This window comes from Gambusia affinis, linkage group LG02 (genome assembly GCF_019740435.1).
Source record: "Gambusia affinis linkage group LG02, SWU_Gaff_1.0, whole genome shotgun sequence".
NCBI classification, from domain to species: domain Eukaryota; kingdom Metazoa; phylum Chordata; class Actinopteri; order Cyprinodontiformes; family Poeciliidae; genus Gambusia; species Gambusia affinis.
In genome coordinates this window covers 9281868-9307256 of record NC_057869.1, presented here as the reverse complement: position 1 = coordinate 9307256, position 25389 = coordinate 9281868, and the positions used below count along the sequence as shown (strand labels likewise).

Genomic DNA, 25389 nt, shown 5'->3' with positions numbered 1-25389 from the left:
AAAACTTATAAATGACCATAAGTTCAGTATTTTTCTAAATTTGTCAACATCCCACATTTTGACATGGTTACTTGACCACTTTAATTGAGAAAAGCCTTCCAAATCTATGAGACTGTGAGGATGTCTCTTAGTTCCTACAGAGCTTCTGCTGGACATAGTTCTGGACTCAGGGTACGCCATTCCATAGCTGTAGTTTTCATCTGTGGAAGCTATTACTTTATTTTGAGTTGGAAATTGTTCATATTTTCATACAACTTGACAAAAACCTCAGTTCCATCTAAATTCATCTAGATCAATTTAAACATTGCAATCCACCATCAGGCAAAGCATATGCTTATTAAATCAAGGCAAAAGCTATATTTTCTTCTTGTTAAATTACATGGGTGAGTACTGCTACTTAGTGTGCATTGGAATGATGCAGAGAACATGAAACAAACGTGAGTAAATGGAATGTTGGAGTGTCACAATAACACATCATTGTTGTTTTAATTTCTGCAGACGATCTGAAAGTTCTTCACAGTTTTTGATTGTAATAACTGAGATTATTATTATTATTTTTAACATATAGTCAAATGTCATGTGTCCTTCTTCCTTCACTATCAGTGTACAATCTTCCATAAAAAACAATATAGGCACCCTTCTGTCAAAATTTAATTGAGGGATGATTGATTAATTGATTGATTAATTACCTTAATTTATTGCTTGTAATTTCCAGTCACATGAATCCCCCTTCCCCCAATCCGGTCACATGATGTCCCCTACCCCCAGGATGTCTGATGACCTCAGCATGTTTACATGGATTTAAGAAAACTTACATGATCTTGCATGAGCTCATATTCTATTGTTTTTCAAAATCAATGTGCATAGTGGTTAAATATACAGCCTCCTGCTATTATGAAGAGTTGATTTTATTAAGACTTTATATTTCAGTTGGCCAGTGGGGGGATTGAAACCATGACCTTGGCTTTATAAGTACCCTACTCTGACCAGCTGAGCTAACCAGCCACACATAATGATGAGTTTTCATCAATGTTAGAAAAACTTACATGATCTTGACAAAAGCAGTGAAATTCTAAAGTTTTTCAAAATCAACATGAATTATGGTTTAATTTAAAGTCTCCTGCTATTTTGAAGAGTTGACTTTATGAAACACTTTATGTTTCCATTGGCCAATGTGGGGATTGAACCCACGACCTTGGCTTTATGAGTACCACGCTCCAACCAACTGAGCTAACTAGCCACATATAATCTTGTGTCTTCGTCAATATAAGAAAAACGTACATGATCTTACTACAATGACGATTGGAAGAAATACTGTTATGTTTTTCAAAATCAACATGCTTAAAGGTGTATTTTTCAGCAAAATTTTAATTTGAAGTGTTTATTTCATTTTCCACCCTTTTTTATTTTGAAGTATTGATTTTGTTTTTCCACCTTTTTTTATTTTGAAGTGTTTTGAAGGCTATATATTAAACCATTATACACATTGATTTTGAAAAACAATAGAATATGAGCTCTTTCCTCAAATCTTCATTGTGGTAAGATCATGTAAATTTTCTTCAATCCATGGAAACTCAACCTTATGAGTTACTATGTATTTAGGAAAACTCTGTCCAGCTAAGATTAGCTCAGCTGGACAAGGTGTGGTACTAATAACCCTCAGGTAGGTGGTTCAATCCCCGTACTGGTCAATGGAAATCTAAAGTCTTTCAGACAAACAATACTTCAACATCAAAAAGGGTGGAAAACAAAATCAACACTTCAAAATAAAAAAGGTTGAAAATAAAATCAATACTTCAAAATAAAAAAAGGTGGAAAATAAAATCAATACTTGAAAATAAAAAAGGGTGGAAATTAAAATCAACACTTCAAAATAAAAATGGCTGGAAAATGAAATCAACACTTCAAATTAAAATTTTGCTGGAAAATACACCTTTAAGCATGTTGATTTTGAAAAACATAACAGCATTTCTTCAAATCTTCATTGTAGTAAGATCATGTAAGTTTTTTTTATATTGACGAAGACACAAGATTACGTGTGGCTGGTTAGCTCAGTTGGTTGGAGTGTGATACTCATAAAGCCAAGGTCATGAGTTCAATCCCAACATTGGCCAATGGAAACATAAAGTGTTTCATAAAGTCAACTCTTTAAAATAACAGGAGGCTTTGAATTAAATTATAATTCATGTTGATTTTGAAAAACTTTAGAATTTCACTGCTTTTGTGAAGATGTTTTTCTAACATTGATGAAAACTCACCATTATGTGTGGCTGGTTAGCTCAGCTGGTCAGAGTAGGGTACTTATAATGCCAAGTTCATGGGTTCAATCCCACCACTGGCCAACAGAAATATAAAGTTTTCAGGAAATCCATTCTTCATAATAGCAGGAGGCTGTATATTAAACCATTATGCACATTGATTTTGAAAAACAATAGAATATGAGCTCTTTACTCAAATCTTCTTTGTGATAAGATCATGTAAGTTTTCTTAAATCCATGTAAGCATGCTGAGGTTATCAGACATCCTGGGGGGGGGGAGCTCATGTGACCGGAAATTAAAAGCAATTAATTAGGGTCATTAATCACTTTTCAATCATCCCCCGATTAAATTTTGACAGAAGGGTGCCTAGTTTTTTTCCCATTGATTTCACCCCCTAAAAGGCCATGACTTTTAGCATCTTGGAAAATGATTTATACCACATCAGTTGTTTCATTACCTGGGATTTTCTATGGGAGAAAAAGACACACGGTTTTCAAAACTTTTTTTTACAAGTGTAATCTGAAAAGTATTGCATTTGTTTTGTTAGCGCTTTGTTGAAGTTCTCTTTTCACTTTCAAAGGCCTGTTGTGGCAAATCTCTATCTGCTTTGCTTGTCAACAGACACAATTTTTGCCCATTTTTGCAAGATAGCTCAGGTTAATTCATCTTGGTTCAAGATCTCTGTGAAAATCTATTTGGTCAAAACTAACCTTTACACTTTCCAAAAGAGCAATATATTGTCTTCACCTGCAGATTTCAGTTGACTGTGCTAATGATCTTATTAGTATAGCCAATGTTTAATACTAGGGAAGAAAAAAACTTAATAAACTGACAAAATGTCATTTTATTGCTGTAAAGGAAAACCGATATCTTTGTGTAACAAAGTTTACCCTTGTGATATCAGCTTCTGCTTTAGACTAAATAAATGAGCGACAATGTAACAGGAATGCAGTTCAACAGTGGTCCTAGCCAAATCATACTGCCATTGTGTTATTGTTTATATTGAACTTTGCACTGTGATGGGTTCTTACTGGTGATCTGCAATGACACTTCATTTTAGTTATTTGTCATTTTAAGTTGCACCTTCACACCAGTTTCACAAAATGGTCAGCTACCTACTAAGTATACACAATGGTAGATTTTAGTCATAAAATATTAAACTTTTTTCAAAGAGAATTCATACCATCATCTAACATTTCTTTTTACACCACGACTGGATTTGAGTTATCGAAAAGAAAATCTAATGGCTATCCAGAGTGTTCATGTAATTGTAAAAAATAATAAGTAGGCCTATCATTGAACCATCCTGATTAAATCAGCTCAGAACAGTATTTCCTGCAGTCAACATCAACCTGCAAGAAGTTTGCCTGGACGGCTCTATGTTAAAGGTAGTTCACTTTGGCAATCCCCATCACCAAACAATAGATGAGTAATAGCAGCTAAAGCACATTGTGTGATTTTCTGCAGCACTGTTGCAAAATAAATCTTTTGTGTACTATAATTAAAACACAACATGACATAAGCTTTTTTCCTCCTTTTTCATTTAATGACAAAGCCATTTTGTGTTTGGAAGTGTATGTGTGTGTTATCACTGTGGTTCATATTGAGAAATATGAGCTTAGGACCGAACAATGACCTCCCCACCATAAGATTCCCATAGCGTGCTAAAGGCTTGTACCACAGTTCCTCTTTACAATATGTGTGTGACTAAAATCAATAAACATTCCCCCTCCTTCTCAGTGTCTGCTCCTAAAGCCTGGCTTTCATGCCTCCGTGCCCTCCTGTCCTCTCTCTCCCTATCTCCCTGCCCTCACTCACTGTTAGCTTGCACAGGAAATCAACACCCCTCCCCAACAGGAAGCCACGTTGTCCCAGTGTGCTCGGAAGGCCAAACTGATATCAATTGTGGAAGCAATGTTTACCTTTTGAGTTTTTATTTAATCTCTTTCTCTCAGGCCGGTGGCCAGGGAGCTAATGCCCAAATTGCATGGGGCCAAAGTGCTGAGTGGCTTGGGCAGGGCCGGTCCTTTCACACGCAATGCCATACTCCCAAGAAGTCCCCTTCACAAAGAAGGGAAAATAGGGTGGGCTGTTGCTTTTACAACATCAGAGATTCCAGGAATGTTTTCTAAATATCAGCCATTGATCTCTTTGAGGGAATGGAATGGGGCTTTGGAAACTGGCTGCTTTTTTGGATAATCCAAAGGCCCATTGAAGCAGAAGCAAATTTCATCAGACGGTCAAGAACTAGTGCTTTGGTTAAGCAGACTGCAAACTGTGCTTACAAAATGTGCTTACATAACCAGCATACTGGCGTGGTCTATGAAATTAAAGCAAAATCAGGGTTGGAGTTTTGACACCTATTCAGGACTGTTTGAGTTAACACAACTTTACAGATTAATTCTTTCTTTCATTCATTCTTTAAAGTTCACATTTGGATTACAGAAACATTCTTACTCTGTTAAACAAATTGCAAGCATTTAACATTGAGTTTTTATGTCAAATACATATTGGAAAAGCGTTGGAGATCATCTGATTCATGTTTTTTGTTTGCATTTTGGTTGCTGCATGGTGAAGGAATTGTTAGCACTGTTGCAACCACAGGAAGAAAGTCCTGGGTATGAATCCCAATCTGGAGTCTTTCAACATGGCATTTGAGTGTTCTCTCTGTGCATTTACCAGTTCTCTCCTGGTACTCCAGATTTCTACCCATAGTCCAAAACAATACTCGTTAGATTTATGGGTCTCATCAAATTGCTCTTGAGAGTGAATGCGAGTGAATTTATGTTTGTTCTTATTAGGCCTGTGTGTCTCTATTTTGGCCTATCAGTGTTTGGCAACCTGTCCAAAGCATTTTATAAAACATCTCAATATATAAAATATGCTTTTAAATGTTTCAAAATGTTGACATATTGTAAAAAAAAAAATAATTTATGTTAGAACATTCAAATTTTAACATTTGTTGAAATTAACTTGCAAAGCTAATTGGTGTATTGAATGAATCTATTTTTGCCTGCTCAGCCTTAGTAGGTGTGCTGTCACCTCTTTTCAGCATCTATGGGATGCAGAAAAAGGTATTGATCATTGTGCACTGTAAAATATTGTAATTAACAAAAAAAATAATTGCATTTTAGTTTCTAATCCTCTATCAATGATAAATGTCTATTCAATTTTACTCCATGTTATAAATCTATTTTTCCATTATTATATGTCATGGTCAGAATACATATAATTTAATTTTAAAGAATGTGACTAAAAAATCAAATGCTACAAATGTTGCTAAGATCTACTGGGAATATGTGAGATGAATAAAAAATTATGAAGACCATGATTTATCATGTCTTCTTTGTTGTGCCTTGTCAGAGATGGAGTTAAAGCAAGTCTATCATTTTTACTTATTTTATTTTATCTCCTCTGTGCTTGTCCAAATTTGTGGTGGGAAGGTTGTTTGAAGTAAAATCAGTGTCTGCCTACTGTACCTGTTATTCATAGCCTTTTTAACTTGGATCTCTGCCCAGTTCATTCAGATTTTGATCCAAAGCATGACAAAACACTTCCTTGTAAATAAAGACTTAGCTGGTTTGTGGTAAATAGGACGCTAGCTTCTGTCCTGTTCACACAGGTGAATTCACTGACCTACAATGGCTTTACAGAGATGTTGATCAAGTGTCACTTTATTGTTTCTTTTTATTGATCATGTTTAATCACATGCATCAAAACTTTTTATTGTGTTAAAAGTGAAAATAGGTGCATGGCTTTGTTTTTAGTATTTTTTAAGTATTTGTGCAAATGCTTCTTTTATGGTGACATAGCAACTCAGTGCTAAATGATTTGGAATGTTGTTGTGGAAAATAATTTAAAAAAAAATGTAGTTGGTTAGAAGTAAACTCAAAGTTTGCTAACAGGATTGTATTAACAGTGTACAACAACTTAGTTTCCCAGTATCTTGCGTGAGAAAGCCTAAAGTACCTGTCACACTGACAGTAGCGTGCCATGCTGCCTTTCTGTCTCATAGTTAGCGTGAGAGCTGAGATGATTGGAGTTGAAGGCCAGGTTTTTCCAGTTTTTTTCTCTCTTGGTTCATTTTGGGTTTTTGTTTTGTGCTCACATTTATGTAAACTTTATTGAGTGTCAGCTACTGCATGCTCAGTGTGCGAGCTGTAAAATGCTTTCTGTGGTAGCTGTTCACCTTTTTCTGTGAACATATGAATAGTTGGCAGTCACAATCAGTGTAAGATTTCAATCCAGAATACAAAATCTGTTGAATAATGTTGTCTTACAGTAATATTCAGTAAATTAGAGTATGAGTTTAGATGAGGTCTTTTTGTCAGATTAAAAGAGCCTTTTGAAAATAACATTTAAACACATATTAAACATACTTTTTATTAAGTCCACATTTCTATAATACATATGTTTTGTTGTGGTTTGGTGTAATTTTCTAATATTAAGTATCTTGTTTTCAAGACCTGTAAAAAAATCATCATAATTAACAAAAATAAAGGTTCCAGACATTCATCTATGTCTAATTCATCTATATAGTGTGTTTCATATCTTTAGAAAGTTTCTGAAATAAAGTGGCTTTTCAGTAATAGTCTAATTTATTCAATCAGTATATAAATATCGGGTCATTTGTAGAAAAGAGTATTGGTTTTATAATTCAACTTTATAAAATTACTTTTGTTCAGAGCTGATTGTGATGTGATCTGTGATAACAAATTAAATGTACAGAAGTGTTTTTATATTTAAAATGGAAAATAAAATAAAACGAAATGTGATGCTCTCACCCCAAAGCAGGGGTAAAATGTAGTTGAGCTATCTGCCCATGTAGAGCCTCCAGTCAGCTGCATTGAGTTTGTCTTTCTTTCAACCAATAAAAAATGATCTGTGTAAATTTTCTTCAGCCAGTTGACTGGGAAAGTACAGAAACAGGTAGGGAAGGGGCAGTGCTGTGCTCCACACATTGGAAGAAAACTTGTCACATTTGCATTCTGTGTATGACGAAAACTTTTCATACAGTTAACCGGCCCATCCTTAATTAAGACTATTAAAAACTTGTATTATGTTTGTAAAATTTGATGATATAACTTCCATGTGTTTACCAGAAGGTGTGTTGGTCTTTGGACAGACTGCTTATTTTGGATGAACACGATTTTTCCACTGTGTACTCCTGTCTGAAGCCGAAACAACACTGGTCAAGAGGACAATCTGGTTATGTAAGAACACTGTTTTGACAAGCACAGGAGGGAAGGACTCCAGCTATTGTTTAACTCTGAAATCTACACAACATTTTTGGGGGCACCTGATATAAGCTATATAAGCTCTTAATTCTTCAGAAGAAGTGTATGAAGTGTGTATATCATTTGAACATAAGCTAAGAGAAAAAGTTAAATACAGAGGTTGCTTTTGCATGTAAAGCAGAGCAATATTTATTGTTTAATAACTTAGCTTTGTAGAGGATTTGTAGTGTTGTTGACTAGGTTTTCCAACTTGTTCATCTGTTTATCAGCTCCAGAGGAGTCCTCAGCTCAAAGAAATGTCTTCAATAAATATTTGTAAGAGGCTTATTTTGTTCTCCATCCACCTGTATGTTTGGTGCTTCTCATACAGAGAGGCTTAATTGAGTTAAATGCATTGGAGAGCAAGAATGTGATCATAAGAATGAATAGTCATCCTTAATCCTACGACAGCAACGATATTAAAATGTGACATAATATGAGATGGTTCCTTGCAAAGGTATTCTTTTTTCCACATATTATTTCATTAAAACCAAAAATTTCTGAGGTTTGAATTGAGATTTCATATAATAAACCAAAAACGTAGTGCAGAATTAGCTAAAAGGTGTGGTGTGCTATTGTTTTTAGCAATTTTAACTTTGATTCCCCCAAATCAAATTCACTGCAGCCTCCTGGAGACACCTAATTTTCAATATACATTCATTTGTATGTATAGCTGTTCAGTGAAGCTCTGAGCTGACTTTTAAAAAAATTATTTTTAAAGAAATAAGATCATATAAACCAAACAACAAATCAGGGAGAGCTTTCGATAAAGTTATGAAGTCTTTTAGACTTGCAGTGAAGAATGACAAAAAAAACAGTCTATAAATTTGGAAATCTGGAAAAGACAAACCTCAGCATGTTTCATCCATCCATCCATTTTCTGTTCACCCCTGTCCCTCATGGGATCGGGAAGCATGTTTCAAGTAAATCTAATTAAATGTTGACTGTTCCTTTTCAATTTTTATTTTTGATACATAAGAAAAAAAACATAAATTTTCCTTCCACTTTACTATGTTCTACTTTGTGTATCACATAAAATCTCCATGAATATATTAAAGTCTGTGGTTGTAACATGGCAAAATGTGGAGGAAAAAAAAGTTCAAAGGGTTTGACTATCTTTGCATGACACTGAATGCATAATTAGTTTAGTCATTTTACTTTAGCTTTGAAGTTGATAGAGTGTGTTTCTGTTTCCCAGGAGAGTTGCGTCATCTTATGCAATAGACGTGTAGGTGAAAGTGTGAAGTACTATTTTACAATCTGTTGTTCTCATTATTAGATAATGAGAACAAGTAACAACTTTAGCTTTTTATTCTCTGTAGTGCAGTATTTGAAAAGCCTTTTTAAAGCATTCAGAGTGAGAAATGGTTCAAATCTCCAGTACATATCCCTGTTAAAGCATTGCATTCCTGGTTACTGTTTATCATGGACCGACTACTGATCTCCCACGTTCCTTCTTGTGTAAGCTAAAAGAAATGATGACCTGTCCCCTGTTACTCAAATTCATTCCAGGATTCAGATTCTTACATAAGTGGCTAATGTAACATACACATGTGACATAAAGGTTACAGAAACACAAACCCTAGAGTCCTAGATTTATTCCAGATATCCTTAAAGTTATCACTATAACAGAAACTATATGAGCAGGACATCCTAAACTTTGTCTGCACTCACAGCAGCACTGCAGATTTACAAATATTGAAACATCTTCACCTCTTTTCCCTCTGGAAACAAAATTGCAGAAAACAGCTGACTAAATTTTCAAGAAATCAACTGATTGGATTTATTAAAATTTAAGTAGTCTTTTCATTTCAAAGTTGCCAAAATTGCCAAAATGGGCTTTTAGGCCCATCTTGGCAATTTCCACAGAACAAAGATTTGGTTCAGCTCTGCGTTGCTGTCCACAGACGATAACTTCTACAGATAACTGTATCAGCTGACTGATAGCAGCATTCTAGGAAAGAATGCTGAACAGACCAAACACCATCTTAAATATACCTGCCACCTCAGCATTGTGACTGCGTCTGCTCAGGGACATATTAACACTTTGACCTCTTGTTCTGTGTACGTACTTTAGAAAATGTAACAGATACTGACCATACTGTAAATGGTCTTACTCTATACAGATTTAATAACCTTGTTATCACTGAGTTAGCTTGACTAGCAAACTGGCCTGATCTAAACCCCAGAGTATTGTTAAAATGAACATTCAACAAGGCAGGCAAGATAAATGTTGCTATTAGCACAACCTGGGCTTCCATTACACCTCAGTAGAACCACAAACTGGTTGCGTCTGAAAATGAAATATATTAGTTTATATGTCAGGGTGTATATAGACTTGATTAACCCTCTCTGTGTTTTATCTAGGGTTGAAAGGGGATAGGGAATTTTGGTTTCTTTCAAACAACAACCATTAAGTTTTCAGGACTGTCCACCAATTAAATCAACAGCAGCTCCTATGATTGGGATGCTAAACAGAAAACCCTCCAGAAGCCAAAGAAACTATAAATGTTGGGAACATTAACCAATTTTTTGTGGAGGTGTTTGGCAATGTAATACTTCTGTTTTGCACATGTGATAGCACAAAAACTTTAATGATCAACTTTAATGTACACAAGTTTTCAGTTTTGGTTCATTTAATAAACAAAGGAGATAATCAGTGGCTGATTTCTATCCCTGACTGACTCAATGACGCATCACTACTGAAGAAGCACCTGATGAATATTTTGCTGTTTACTCTCACTGCCTTTGAACTGAACCAGTTTGAAAACATGTGCTTAAATCTCAGTGGAACTTAGCATGTAAAGTGGCCCAAGAATTTCCCAGAACTAAAACTGTTTACAAGAAGAAGGAATGACACTTCACACTTAGATTTTTTTTTCTATAAACTTATACGATTAAGGTGCAGCAGCAGTGCTCAGTGGAAACACTTGTCTACCGCTTGACAGATAGCTGCCAAGTGGAGCTTTATTTTCTTTCCATGCAGACAGATCTGCTTCCCAGGGCTGTCATCATAATCCCCATCCTCCGCACTCTGTAATTATAGTGCCGCCGTACAGCCTTACATAAACAGCTCCTCCAAAGGAGGAACAAACTGCAATGCTCTTGACCTGCAATCTTTGCCAGTAAACAGATAAATCAACAATGCGAGAATGTAGAAAAAAAAACAGTGCCCAACTATTGGTTCCGTTGACATAACTCAGTGACACGGGGATTTGGCAAGTCTTTTTCTAACACCATTGTTTATTGTAGAAGTCTGTAAGTTTAGATCTGCTATTATCTAGTTTGACTTAAGTGAAACTGGAGCACAAATAGGCCAGACAGCAGCTTGCATTGTGATCAAGTCAAATGTATCTGGTTTCTGTGATTTTATATAAACAGTCAAAGAAAACAGCTGCTTTATGTTGAGTTGTATTTACTATGTTTTTAAATATTCAACTCTTCGAGTGAAAAAAATTCATGAAGTTTGTAATTGATAGTTGTTTTGTGCACACCATACCAATATTAAGCTTTTGTGCAGCAATAATATTACCGCAGTGATTAAAGGTAATCACATTCATTGAAACGATTTGTTTCCTCACGTTGCACCAATTTACTGACACCCAATCTCTCTCTCCAAGCTCCAAGTCTCACATGTGGCTTTAACCCAGCTGGCGTTGGTGTCTCTCTGTTCCCTCTGCTCTTCATGCTTCAGGAACTGTTTCGAGCTCAGTTTATTTTAGCGTTTCTGCTCACTCACTGTCACCTGGTTGAGATACTTGACTGTTGAGATTTGTTTCTCACAGCATCAAAAGCAGATGCGTGCATGTGTGTGAAAGGGAGGAGATGGCATGTGTTTGTGGGGGCAGTTTTTGTAGCGGCAAAGTGTTTGAAAAGCAGTTAGTGCATCTTAGTGCAACTCCTATTTCCTCTGAACTTGGCAATCAAATCAGCACTTTGCATGACATGAAGTAGCTGACATTCCCGTGTTTATCACTCACACAGGGCTCCGCATGTTCCACATTTCTGAAACACATTGTCAGACTTTGTGCAGGACCAATAAAAATAATAGCAGAGGAGCATAGATAAGCAGCGGCATTAGCTGAGGCCCAACGTCATTGTTTTATATTTTGTGCGTGATTTGTGTGTTATTTTAACCATGTTGAGTTGCATGTCGTGTAACTGCTGGCACCATCAAGGGATGAGGTGTAAATTTGTGTACACCCGTGAGGCTGCCAAATTCCCAGCAATCACCCTAGAGATATGAAGGGAGCCATAATAGAATAAACTGCCTCCCCGCAGTTTTATTTATCAAAGAGACTCTGAGCCAACACCAACTGCTCTCCCGGTTTGACTTTCATTACCCTCCTAATGTGCCACAGGCAATAGATAGATTAGCAATAATACTGGCAAGATTTACTCTCACCTCAGTTTTTATCTGAATTTACATTATGTTAAAGTATTTCAAATTTACACAACAAAGGACAACTCTGATAGTGTATTGTTGTGCTACATTTCTGACAAACAAAAAACTCTAGTGGCTTTGAGCATTAAGTCAAACTAACTCAGGGCCCTCTACTATGTGTTGTTTGGATATCCATGTTTCTATGAACAGCACCAAACAAAGCCTAAAGTTTTTCATGGGATTTAAACTTGAGTTTTTGGTTCTGGTATTAATGTGGTTGAACTCTCAAGCACTTTGGTTTTCAGGTGGCCTAATTAATGATTCTGGTTAGGTGAAGGTGAAATTTTAAAAAGTGAAATCTTTTAATTGACAAACTTTTCATTATACAACTCACTTTAATATCCATATAATCAGTTGACAGATGTCTGAATCTAATGCTTTATGACCTTACCCATTGATGTGCATACACTTTTTCTGTATGCACAAGAAAGATTTGGCCTTTTGGAATGGCCCTTATTGGAATATTGGTGCTTTCAAAAACACAGTTACTAAGTGACAAATGATGGGCAGATAGCTCTACTAATTGGCCAGATAATTTTGAGCAGAAAAACATAAAAGGATGATATTCATTTTCAATAAGGACTTGAAATTACTATTATGACAAGATCTTTTATAAGCATATAAAACAATGTGTGTGAAGTATATTTTTGTTGAAAATATACTAAAATACACGAGGAGATAATCAAGTACGTAACAGAATAACTAAATGTTTGTTTGTTCTAATACCAATAAACAAATATTATATGAAACTTTAGAAGTTTAATCTCAACGAAATAATGTGGCAGAAAAAAAAATTATTGTTAGTTTTCTGTTTTGAATGATAGATATAATATTATACATTTTTATCGCAAACCTTTGTGTAAACTGTGGTTTTTTCACTCAAGGGTCCCACAAAGTAGGAATTTTATTGTGGTCAAAGAAAGATGATCTAAAAATAAAAGGTATTTTTCAAATGTATATATAGTCTGCATGTCCATATTCTCAACTGACAATTAGCGGTGGTTTTTATAGAGTTGTTAAAAATTAAAGAGGTAAATAAATAAGGGCTTCTTTCAACTAATTTTAATGCATGCATTTTGTATTTTAGGACTTGCACTTCAAGCAATACTTGCTGCTGTAAAGCTGATAATGATCTAAACTTGGTTTCACTGTTCCTGATTCAGATTTTTTTCATCAGGTGTCACATTGACACAGCCACAACACATTTTATGTTGCAGGAAATGTTGGTTGCATGGTGCAGGAAATGATCCTTTACTGTACTTTATTTTTCTGTCAATAATGATCTTCTTTTCCTCTACAGGGTTGAGTTGCAATTCCTTTTAGGAAAATTCTCATCATTCCAGATTTATCTACTTACCTTCTATTTGTTGTTCAACTGGTACACTGGATTTGGTGGGTTCTGTCTCTCCTGTTTTGAATCAGTGTTACGGTACTAAGAATTTCTGTCTGGATGTTTTCGTAAGAAAAGCCCAAACAAAGGGATAGTTCATGCAAGTCTGTTCAGTATGTTTTCTAGATGATCACAGCTCTTGAATACAGAAGTTTGTCACTCCACTTGTGTTAGAAACTGACAAATGTTCTTTTCAAAAATTCTTTTTTTTTTTTTACATTTTATCATGTTTCAAACACAAACTTCAGTGTTTTTGTCAGCGTTATCTATAAGAGTGTCAGAAATAGTTTTGAACTGAAGAGGAAGAATTACATTGGCAACCAAGTAACCAGGAACCACAGCTCCAAAACAAAAACCGAGAACTCAAATTGGCTCAGCAGAGCGACCAGGAAGCAAACAGCAGAAGAACCAACAAGCATAAGAAGAACAGGTGAACTGAAATACACGAAGAGATAATCAAGTACGTAACAGAAAACAGCTGAGATCAATAGCAGAGAACAGGAACAACACAAGGACTAAATTAATTAAACTGACCAAAGACAAACCACCTGTTTGTCTTTGGTCCAATCAACTGTCAAATCACCATTTGACAGATGATTTTTCCATCTGTCAAATTATGACAGATGGAATGACACAAAGTAATACATTGTTGTAAAGGTTAAGGAAAATTATACATTTTGTAACTGTACATTTTATTTTTGATTAATGTAGCTCGATATGGGCCAATCCTGGAGGAAATCCTGGAAGACCTGTTAGAGCTTGCAAAAGACGAGAAAGGTGGACAGTGACCTTTAGCATACCACCAAAGATACAACAGAATTGTTTAAGTTAATGCTTATTTATGTTAGAATGGCCAAGTCAAAGTCTAGGCCTAATCTAAAAAAATCTGTTGAAAATTGCTGTTTGCAGATGCTCTCCATCAACTCAGACTGAGCCTGATTTTGCAAAAATGAATGCTAAAAAATTTCAGTCTCATCTCGTGCAAAATTGGTAGAGATTTACCTTAGAAGACCTACAGCTGTCATTAAAGACAGAGAGTTTTTGACTGTTGGCTCATTTGAGTAATAAACACAAATGTACCAGAAGTACTCCTCATGGTTGTCTACCAATTTCTATCAGTCTGTCATTAAAAAAAATCTCAATAAAATATAGTGATACATTTGTGGTTGTAATACTGCAAAAATGTGGAACTGCACTTCAGTGAGTGACTGGAAGCCATGCCTCTCTACGTTTCCTTTAAGTGTAGTCTCTTCAAATCTCTCACCACAGGATCTTTGTATACAGGTGCAGGTGTTCAGATATGTAGGATGTTTCTCATTTTTTGTCACGCCAACCCTGCTGTGTGTTATGACTGACACAACCGCTAATGTGGGGGGTCCAGCCCAGTGCAGCCCAGTCCCAGTGCAAATCACTGGGGATTGGTCAGAAATCATGTGATGGTGCGTGTGAACCCAAGGTCCACTGGGAATGGGCGTCTCACTCTGAGCACCTCATGTTTGCCATGTTTTGTAAAGACTGCCTGTCCTCCTTTTGTTGCCACAGACAGAAGTGACAAGTGGCGAAGGAAAACAGAGAATTTTGCTAGATGGGAACAAGATTTGGTCAGCCAGAAGATTTTTATTGTTTATTTTTTGTTTTGTTTTTCCTTTTTTCACAGTGGGATTGTTAGAGCCTGGTAGTTTTTGTTGAATTCAATTAAAGTATAAACAACACAAAATATTATGAAATGTCAGGTTCTCTTATTTATAGAGACAATATTTGAATCATGTATGAACAAATACTGTTTTCCAACAGCTCCTGTAAGTATCATACACAGTGCTTTTTTCACCAATCAGTATTTTCCATCCATCCATCCATGTTTGTTTGCTTTTTTAATCTGATTATTTATTTAAAGCCTGACCACTGCAGGGGTCAAAGTGTCCTTTTATAGTTATGCAATAAAATGAATCGGGAAATTTTGAAATTTGAGTCTGGAAAGGCATGGACATTTTGAATGGAAACAGTCTTTCATTGTACCATTAACAGTTCTTAATGGAATATGCATCAGTTTTGTTCGTGTTTTTAATTTTCTACATGTATTAGGGATTTAATTCTGACTCTCGATGCGATTTGTGTGATGCAACACTATTTCATAAACATCTTCATAGAGTAAAGCAGTGCAGCTCAGGTTTTTCTTTCCTTCACCTTTTCTAGAGTTTGTCTTAATTAGGATCACAGAACAGAAACTCAGTAGATCACTTAACAAACAAGTCTGTCTCAGACTTTTTATCAATTTGTCACTGTGATATGGTGCTTCTCAAATGTACATCCGGAACTACCAAGAGATCAGATTAAGTTGAACTTAACACTGCTCTGCCAGGATCAAAGGTAAGATCAAAGGGTGTGCCACTATTTCTGTCACTGTCATCAATCACCAATTGCTTCTTCATTCAATTCAACTTAAAATAAGGAAAGATGTAATAATTTGATAACATTCTCCTAATGATTCCTTGAATGTACAAGCAGTAACATGTAGCTATGAAAATATATAAAAATTGTTAGCATTGATGTTTCTGTGTTTCAAAGGAAACTTACCTGGAGTTTTTACTTTTAACTGCATAACAGAAGTAGTGCATTTTTTTAGAGAAATGAATTGTACTTTATTATTAAGTTTTACATCTTATTTCATGCACAGGATGGTAAGCAATTGAACTAGTTAAAAAAATAAACAGCTCTGTTGTTGACATTTGGAGTTTAATTTTGGAGAAGCCTGTTTAATGTTAAACTAGCATTTAGTGATTTTTAAAACTATTTGGCTTGAATAAATTCACTTCAGATTTTATGTTAAATTATTAATAATAAGCATTACAATACATTACATTTCCTGCCAACTAGGACCTTGCTGATGAAACTTTTACAAAAGTTTTTGTTAATCTTCATGTGTTTCTTTTTATTGCTTAATGTTTTCTTAAGTACTTTGTTCAGGTTAAAGCAGTTATGTTTTAACTAAGCATGTCATTATTTTTAAATGAGACACAAAGTAATTTTATTTATCAGTAACAAAAGCCAGCTAAGTATAACTTATGGTCAAAACAAATAGCTGTACTATGAGGGCATTGGGTATTAGAGAACATTAGGGACCAAACTGCATCATGAAAACCGAGGAACCCAGTCAAAATACCAAGAATACAGTTACAGGGAACTTTAAAGCAGGGTTAGATTGTAAAACATCAACATCCTGCTTTGGGGATCCGGTTTTTCAGCCAAAACAGTGAAGGCAGTCGGGATTGATGGGAGGAAGGACTAAGCAGAGCAATTCTGTTAGTGACTGAATAGTTTTCAGATCTTATTTTTTCAAATTTTTGAAAGCCTTGTTAAAATTTTCTTCATTTTAACAGTTTGTGTTGTTCAGTCATGTAAATTCCCATTTAGATGCATCACAGTTTGCAGTTGGTAACATGACAAAACATGAAAGGGTATGGATTGTTTACCTTGGCACGTACCAGGTCAAACAGATTATGTACACAGAATAGAAATAAGGAAATCCGTTATTGGTTGGGGATTTTGACTGTTCCAGTCTTGTATAACTTGTTTGTCTCTTAGCATCTTTTTCACTTTAGCAGTCTGTTCATCTCCTTTTTTGTATGAATTAACTGTGATTAACACAGATGAAGAAAAGTTCATTCTATAGTCCACGATATCAAAGAAAACATGCACAAGCGGTGTGTGTTCCCAAGACTAGGAACCAAAATCACTCAAAATGCATTGAGCATTCAACCAGAAAGTCACAAAATAACCCAAAACAACATCTAAAGCGCCATGTGCCTCTCTTGCACGTGTTGTTAAAGTTTTAACAATTCAAAAAAAGAAGCTGAACAAAAATGGCCACCACAGGAGAATGCCAAAGCCAAAACCACTGGTAAACAAAATAAATCTGGGATGGCAAACACTTTTTCACAGCACTGTATCTTGCAGCACAATGAATCCTACAGATGAAATTATTTTCTAAATAAACCCTAGAGAAGCAAAATAAATTTCAATGTTTAGATTCAGTTTCTATGCAAGTCTTGGTTGCATTAATGAAAAGATCTATGATCAGTAATTAACTCTTTGTACAGTGATTTGTCCTCTGCTGCATACTAGATAATCAAAAGAATGTTGCCATCTAGTGGACAACTCGAGAAATCTTTTAAAACTCCTAAACTTACGTCTCTAAAATATCCCAACTAAATACAACAAATCTATTTTTATGAATATGATGGAAATAGTTTTCTGCAATAATTTGCTTAAATAACTCTGAAGCATCTTTTGATTATTTATTCCATCTTGTATGTGTCTGAGAACCACCTCAACAGCCACTAGAACCCACTGCAGAGGGAGCAGGTCCTGGTCAGCTACTGACTAAGCAAACAGAAATTGGATTTCAGTGCTTAGAATTGATCCTCCATCGTAAGCAGCTTCAGGCGATGGAGTCAAAATGGAGCACATCTTTAGGTTTTTCTTAACTTTCAATTCCACCTGTAAGATATGAATGTCCCCAGTGAAGTTTTTTCAGGAACCACTATCAACTTCCACTCACCCTTCAGATGTAAATATGCCATCTCTATGCAACCAGCACAAAGATCAAGAAGGTTTTAGTTTGATTTACCCACACACCGCACTACAGAATTTCCTGCTAAATGACAAAACAAAACTTGAAATGTATTCACGTTTCTGGAAGAGAGAGTGCAGCACCTCTCATGACTGAACATTTCCCCATTTAACCACATTTTGGTAAATCCACAGTAATCTATTGCGATACTGTATTTAAAATCCTTTTTCCTGGTGTTAGTAGTAGCACAAACAAGTTACATTAGAATATCTGTAAACCTCAGGTTTTTTCCAAGTCTTGTCACAGATTTCCGAATGGATTTAGGTCTCTCCCTTTTCATTTGATTGGTGTGAATTTAGCTGTACCCATCTTCAAATAATCTCTGACACACTTCCCTGTCCATTCTAATGAAAAGCATTTTCACAGGATGATTCTTGCAAACCACCAATAGTGGGGAGGGTATCCAAGTAGCTTGGAGGTTTAGATTACTATCAAAAACTGTTTTCTGTGTAGGTCAAAAAGCCTCATATGTACAGTACTTATTAGGACATCCTGAGGTCTCAGGAAAACATCCTCTCACATTAGATCAAACAGCCTCAGATGTCAGACCACAGACAAAAAGCCATTAGACCTCTTACTAAACGGCATCAGAATAAAAAGTTGACTCACAAATGGCCTTGGATGAAAAGGTGTCAGAATAAAAGCTCTCAGAAAAAAACAGCAATAGATGAAAAGGTCTCAGAAATAAAGGCGTCAGAAAAAACAGAATAAAAGCTCTCGGGAGTCACAGAGAAGCTCCCAACAGGTGGCGCCATTGTCAGGTCGTGGGTTTCAAAATACGTCATCAACGTGCTATTTTGGCACACTGTAAGGCAAATACACGAGCATTTAAAACCACATCTACAGCAGCAACAGAGGTACAAATGGGAGAAGAACACAATTAGCAATAAATTAATGGTTAATTTACCCAGGATCGTGAGATATGAGCAATTTTAAATCCATGCAGGGCATAAAACAACAAAAAAACAAGAACTTTTGGATGGATAATTAAAGAGAAAATAACATTTTAAGTGAATAGGTTAGAAATCTGCCTATTCAAGGCTAATTTCAGTTGCCTTGAATAGGCTGATTCAAGGCAAGTGGTAAAATTGGTCCAATATCAGTTTTTCCCCCCCCCTGGATTCTCCCAGAAGCAATAATAGATATGACACTAATGGGAAAGAAAAAATAAATTTGAGACAGTTTATTCTAACTGCCTCAGATGAGGATGATTTTCTGAGATGTGAGAATGTCCTAAAATGTACATCATAGTACATGACCAAGAGCATCATGGTTTGAGGCATGAATTATGATGGGTTTCTTTAAACAATAGTTTGTATTTCTCATAACTTTTACTTAAAAGCTGAATTTCTGGAAGACATTTAATCAATAACATTTCCTACCTGAGCTGTAGCATCAATGCTTTTCCTTCAGAGAAGTGCTGTCTTGATATGCATCATGAATTTGGGGTTTTGCAATACTTTTTCCATATTTGAAAGCTGGACTAACAAGTGTTTTGTGATATTGTTTTAAAATCTGTCTGGTGTCCTTTGTCTGTGTGTTGCAGTGGATTGTGGATGTTGTTTAAGCGAGTATATATTTCTGAATAGACATCTATTGCCCCCTTTTCAGATTTTAAGTTTATGTTAACATAACAACAACAACAACAACAATACTACTACTAGTAATAATAATAATAATAATAATAATACTACTACTACTACTACTAATAATAATAATAATAATAATAATAATAATAATAATAATAATAATAATAATAATAATAATAATAATAATAATAAACATGCATCATTTTCCTTTCACTTCAAAATAACGCCCTGTTTTGAGCTGGTATGGCATTAAAAAAAAAACGTTTTAAAACCATGTAACAAGTTTGCCATCAGTTGACGCTCACCTGTTGGCCACGCGGTTGCGCTCACACACCATTCACTGTTCCGTTTCTGCTTGCATGCGCATGCGCGTATCGGTGACGGAGATGATCCCATTTCCTTCCAGCAGCAGCAGGCCTGGCAGACACACACAAACAAACACAACACACACATATGCAGTCAGAGGACAGAAAGCCGTCAAAGCAAAGCCACGTTTCGGATTGTCCGACATTAGCCCCGCGAAAACTGGATGCTCCCAAACCGCAGAAGCTTTACTGATGGGCGTTCATCGCTAACCTCCAGCCGCATCTGCTCGACACCTCAGCGGTATCTTTTGGGTGAGTTGGCCACAGCGCAGTGACTGTTTTGTCTCGGTTTGTTGCTGCAGCTGCAGCGTTTTACCAGGGGGAGGTTCAGGGCAGCTCTCCACGGAATGTGGTTTAATCTCAATGGTTTGGTGTTAAGCTTACATTTCCTAAACAGTGTGGAGAGAAATGATCCAAGACCAATCACTCCTGTGCCGAGCTAACCTTAAATCTCGCTCAGTGTTAGCGTTAGCTGCTGCTCAATGGTCAGTAACGTCACGAGATCCATTATCGGACAGTAGTTCAAATGTATGGTAGGTCTGACTAGGTTTTACATTTTCTTTGTGTCTGCTAATACGGTTAGCAATATAATAATAAGCACCCGCACACAACGCAAATAAAATTGTTTTTATGTCTCCTCTATGTGCTTATTTTAATGACCGTTATGTCATTGGCGCTTCAGTAGTTGCACCCCAAACCACTGAGTCACCCCTTTTTTTCGAGCCTCTGCCTCCATATTCGGACAAGTTAAGATTTTCAATTATTTTCCTCTCGGAACACCATTCATAGAGCTATGGGTAAAATGAATTGACATTCTGGAAAAAGGGGGAAGAACTGCTTACTGAGGTTTAGCTAGTGAGAGATTTAAAGTAAACAAATCTGTTCACATTAAACATGTAAATATTGAGATTTACTACTTTGTTTTTAGCCTGATTAACTCATGTCCGACAATATGTTTAGCAGCTTTAACTTAGAGCTAGCATCTGGTTACACCTCAACCTTTTGTGTTTGTGCTACACATATTACGCGTCTTTTCTGAATTGACAACTGCAAGCTTCAGTAGCACATAAATGAAACAATCTTGTGTTTACAGCTTGATCATTTCTGTAAAGCATGGGTGAATAGAATGCATTGCTCCGTCCATTTAAAACGTGGGACACCAAGATACTCACAAACACTTATTTTATTTATGCACTGAAAAGAAGCTGGTGGGTCCCTGCAAATTTTGCATTGTTTAGCTTTTTCAGTTCATCAAGGTAAATGTCTGATATGTACAAGCCATGACAGGACTGACAATAACAATTCATGTATGACTGCATGTGGTGTAATATTACTATACACAGGGTTAGTAATATTCCAGAGAAATTTGGTGAGGACTGTTAGGTTAATCAGGTCCTGATCTTCAGCATTGGGCTGTTCTCAGGGAACATTTCTTCTGATTAGTGTCTTATCTCAGTGTCTGCGCTTCTTATCTAACATGTTGGCGTTTTGTGGTAGGTCAGATTTGACCATATTTCCTGTTAAGATCTTGTTGCCTCTGCAAGTTTGACTAACCAGCAGTTCTGGCATTACAATCTTGAATGTCTGGTTAGATTGGCTTGTTGCTTGTAAGTGACTGACTTGGCTCAGACTTCAATTGAACTCTTGACAGAAAAACAAAACAACCAAAACAAAACTCTTCTGTTGTAAGTATACTTTTTTCATTATTATTAGTAGTAGTATGAACACAAAAAGTTAACCAAAGTCTCACATTGTTTAATTCTTTTTAGTAAAAGCAACAATTACTATAGAAGTAATTGTTGCTTTCACATAGATTATTTGTTTTAATAATGTTGGCAGTAACATTTTACATTTATTCATTTTTTTTTAAATTTATAACTTATTAACTGAAGCAAAAATATAAAATAATTTCTAAATGCCAAATTTAATTTTTTTTATTCTGTTTTTGTTGTACAGTAATAGCTTTAGTGAAGCGCTTCTCAATTCCGTTCCTCAGGTTCCCCTGCTCTGCATGTTTTGGATGTGCCTCTATTCCAGAACAGCTGATTCAAATGATTGCATAACCATGTAGTACTGCAGAAGCCTGTTAATCACCCACAGATTCTATCCAGGTGTGTGGCAGAAGGTAAACACCCTGGGCAGAGGAAGCCTCAGGACCGGAATTGAGAAACACTGCTAGTGCTAGTTTAAGTTTGTTTGTGAGATAATTTACTCGGGTAAAGCCTGCAGTCAGCTGCTATACAGATATCCTTCTTGTATTTTGCCAACTGTTGTTGAAAATTTGTAAATTAAGAGTAATGGGTGGTTCTCTCTGTTAATTTCTCTTGCATATCATCAAACAGACTATGAACTGCTGGAAATAGTAATGGACCAATTCTGGTTTTCTGGCTTACAATTATCTAGTTTTCTTTTGACTTGGTCAGTCAATTCTGTTGGATTGATTCCCATTTTAAGTTATTGTCTTTCCAAGGATTAAATTAAGAGTGCCCAAAGTCGGTCCTCGAGGGCCGGCATCCTGCATGTTTTAGTTCTCTCCCTGTTGGTAGTAAGAACCTTCTCATCATGTTGGTATTCTTCTTACGCCTCTAATGAACCATCATTTGATCCAGGTGCGTTAAACCCGGGAGACAACTAAAATACACAGGATGCCGGCCCTTGACGACCAACTTTGGACACCCCTGGACTAAATTATGCAAAAGAAAAAAAAATGGTATTCTAATTGTAACTTTTAATCCAAACAGAAAACAAAGGACTTGAATGATTACTGTTTATGCAACAAGATGGGTTCTTAAGTTTTTGTCTGACTTTAATTAACCTAAAAAGTGCTTGCAAGTGCATACATATAAGTGTCAAACCCAAATTGTGGAAGTTCTTAGTTTTGATGCTTTTAATAGAACAGAAACATCAACATTTTCAGGTTTTGACCTGCCAATATAGGCATAATTGTCTGATTCCAGTCTCTGGAATTTGAGAATGTGTTGTGAATCTCTTAATAGAAACCATGTGGATCAAATGTTTAGCAGTTTTGAACTGTACCTCCACAAAACCTTGGTAGACCTTGATACCGGTAACAGGCTCATGCCTAAATCGTGAAATGAAATGTCATCAGCTTATTCTGTGCTGGTTAAGTGGGAGCTTATAATGAGAGCTGTGAATATCTTATTAGAGAAATCTGTTACCATGATTGTTTGGAGAGGGTAGGTAGGGGCTTGGCTTGGCATTCATTATTCTCTGATGAATCTGGTGAACCAGACTGTAACATGTTAGCAACCCATATGCCAGATCTGTCAGGGATGAACTGCTAGCCGTGTGCCGGGATGTCTTGCAGTTTATTACCTTTTGTATTTTATTGTGATTCTAGTCAAAAGGCTATAGTTTGAAGAAGCTTTCAGGTTGTCGTACTTGACCCAAGAGGCTGAAGCATTCCAGATGAACCCTGTGAACACCACTTTGTCCTGCTTGTCACACATTTCTTTGCCAGTAGGTAATCCTCACTGAGTCCCCATCAGGTGAGAGTTGTCCAGTTGATGTGCGGCCAGCAGCACAAGACTGCTCTAAAAGCTTCATGTTGGCCGTCTTTTAATTAGCTCTGAATCCATTTTGAGGGAGGGGATAGGGCTTGTCTCTGTGAATAGCAGTGTTGCTGTCTCATGTTGAGCTTTGAGCCAGGCTTATGTGCTCAACAGAGAAGAAATGGCTCCTCTGTCTGCACAGGATCCATCTCATTGCTCATTTGAAAACCATCCAAAGCCCTCTGACCTCCACGTCTCCCCCACTCCCCCCAGACATGTTTCTTCATCTTTCATAATCAGCGATGGCAATAAAAGAGGACAGATTTATTTTATGCACAGTCTAACAGGATACAGGTATTTATGGGCAACATTATATTACAGAACGTATATAGTAGACCCTGCTAGTTCTGTGTCACGCTACATAGGTGCATTCAGCACCAAAGTTTAAATAAAAGGCAGCTCATGAGTCTCTCACCCAGGCGTGCAAAGTTCGGTGTCTGATAAGAAACATGCACATTATGGGTGATGCATTTTTATTATGGACCTTGTAACATGCAAAGTGGGAAAGCATGTCATGGTCCACTTGAGTTGGAAATGGAAACTGACATTAGCTCTGCACCTGTACTGGTTCCTCTTTCAGAAACAGATGCATCATATATTAAAACTGTACTCCCCTGTTTATGAGATTCTAAATATTTTCTTTATCGACAGTCTGTGAATTATGGTCTATTTTATTGGTCTCTAATCTGTTTCCCATGTAACTCTCTTCTCTTCTGTTTGTTTTGCCACATACCAACATGAGTTCAAATCAGGGACTGTGCAATTAAGATTATTTGTATATCAGTTATGGATTTTAGGGTGATGAAAATTTACATGTTAAGCACAAGTATCATTCAAAAATTAGTACTTGCGAGTTAAATTAGTTTTTTTTTTTTAATTCTCCCTATATGTTAACCTAGGGAAAAATATTCTGGCTTCACTTTATTACATGATAAGAAAATTGAAAAGGATTTTTGTTTGAAAAGAAAAATCTACCTGTTATTGCAAGTGTTGCTGAATTTGCAGAATAAATCAAATCGCAGTTATTATTAAGGACTTTTTGCCAGTATTTTTAATATTGCTACTGGCTGCTTGGATGCAATATTTGATAGCCTGTCATATTTAGATTGCGCTGCACGACTTGCACATTTGACCAGTTGGATGAACCTTTGTTATTTCGGATGCCCACAACTGCTATAGAGGATTTGCCTGTAATATTAAAGCTCACAGATATTGATGAAAACATCATGATGATGGAATAGAAACAGAGGAAAGGAGGAAATGTGAGTAAATCAAAACCAATCTCATCACATTTTTTATGTATTGTGCTTGGGCTGCTGCCAGCTTCCTTACAGCCCTGTAAAGATTACACATCTATAAATTTTATTTGTAGTTTTTGATCCCGATTTTTGTTGTTCTGACCAACCAGATAAAGTTTTCTTTCTTTAAAACTTTATCCTACTAAGTACTACAAAACATAAAGACTAGCATCTGCAGTCTGATACAATACACATATCTTGATATTCTGGCTGTCTAATTAGTTTTAGATGTGTATAAGGGGAAAAATGATAATACACAATTTACCTCTCTCCCACAAAACAGTGTGGTTCACTGATTTTACAGAAAATAAAATGATTCTGTGCAATTGTGTTTAACCATTCGCTGAAGTACACAAAGCAGATAAATTCTACTTTAAAAACCTAACTACCTTTTAATAAACAACCTTCCACAAATGGGTGTCTAACAATTGTGCACTTCTATAAAATCTGACGATTTTTACATAAGTAAAAAAATTATAAACCTCTCTGACTGCATGGGATTAACAGTTATTAGGAAACTCATAGGTTACCACACAATGTCTTCTCTTTCATGAACAACAAATCAG

General features: G+C 36.1%; 1 protein-coding gene and 1 non-coding gene across 3 annotated transcripts in view; one reads left to right on the top strand and one right to left on the bottom strand.

The window, feature by feature from the left end:
* Window positions 1–1166: 1166 nt before the first annotated feature.
* Window positions 1167–1240, bottom strand: trnam-cau. Its single transcript has one exon. It is a non-coding gene; the product is annotated as a tRNA-Met (tRNA).
* An 18711-nt stretch (window positions 1241–19951) lies between these two features.
* LOC122842115 (tyrosine-protein kinase CSK) overlaps window positions 19952–25389 on the top strand; it is a 42575-nt gene continuing 37137 nt past the window's right edge. The window contains exon 1 of one of the 2 annotated variants that reach the window (XM_044135697.1): window positions 19952–20205. The gene's annotated coding sequence lies outside the window, so the exon portion shown is untranslated. Of the gene's footprint in view, window positions 20206–22560; window positions 22664–25389 lie in introns of those variants that run through there. The other variant, XM_044135706.1, reaches the window with a different exon arrangement.